Source organism: Egretta garzetta, unplaced genomic scaffold (assembly GCF_000687185.1).
Source record: "Egretta garzetta isolate BGI_Z169 unplaced genomic scaffold, ASM68718v1 scaffold30, whole genome shotgun sequence".
Taxonomy (NCBI): Eukaryota; Metazoa; Chordata; class Aves; order Pelecaniformes; family Ardeidae; genus Egretta; species Egretta garzetta.
This window is the reverse complement of record NW_009258383.1, coordinates 5,431,426-5,432,113: the sequence shown is the minus strand read 5'-3', so window position 1 is coordinate 5,432,113 and position 688 is coordinate 5,431,426. Positions and strand designations below refer to the sequence as shown.

The 688-nt window shown below is 42.7% G+C and overlaps 1 protein-coding gene across 1 annotated transcript in view; it reads right to left on the bottom strand.

Annotated features, from left to right (window-relative positions):
- C1GALT1 (core 1 synthase, glycoprotein-N-acetylgalactosamine 3-beta-galactosyltransferase 1) overlaps positions 1 to 682 on the bottom strand; it is a 27,243-nt gene extending 26,561 nt beyond the window's left edge. Inside the window, exon 1 of the mRNA XM_035896994.1 lies at positions 626 to 682. The gene's annotated coding sequence lies outside the window, so the exon portion shown is untranslated. The remainder of the gene's footprint in view (positions 1 to 625) is intronic.
- Between the last annotated feature and the right edge of the window lie 6 nt (positions 683 to 688).

Sequence of the window (688 nt, the reverse complement as noted above, 5' to 3'; positions counted from 1 at the left end):
GCTCTTCCTTGTATCCCTTCAATTAGCAATGAAATTGATCTCTACTACCAGGTCCTTAAGACTCGAGCAACACATCAGAATAATTAAAGTCAAAATGTAGAAAATGTAGTTAGCTGTGCAATGCCCAAGAAAGGTCTTCCGCTCACCAAGTCCCATTATTTCTAGCACCATTATACGTGCAGATTCGTATGCTTCTCAAATGAAGCTATAGGCAAAACAGTTGTGCATTTGCTAATGTTGCCTGCATCAAGGATTACTGTGAACTGATGCAGTTTCCTATCCACTAAGAACAGATTGTATTTTTCACCGTCAAAAATATTTTGGTTTGGTTTTTTTTTTAAAAAATAATCTAATGGTATAAGTATTTATTTGGAAAGGAACTATTCCCATCAAAAACTCTTGGTTGCTCTATCCAAATATATAGACAACAAAAACAAGGTATTTTGGTACAGGTGGACAACAGCAGCATTGAAACAAGACGTGTAACGATGCACAGCACAGGTGACAGGGAAGAAAGATCTCGGTCACCTCCTGCCTCACTCTCCAAACGCTGACACCCTCTTTCAGCAACAAGTTACCGCGGCCAACGCGCGGCTTTCCAGACCTCTGCTAAGCTAGTCCTTACCGAAGGGAACTGCGACGTCAGCCCAGGAAGTGCCCGTTACAAGGAGCCGGCGGCGGATGGGTG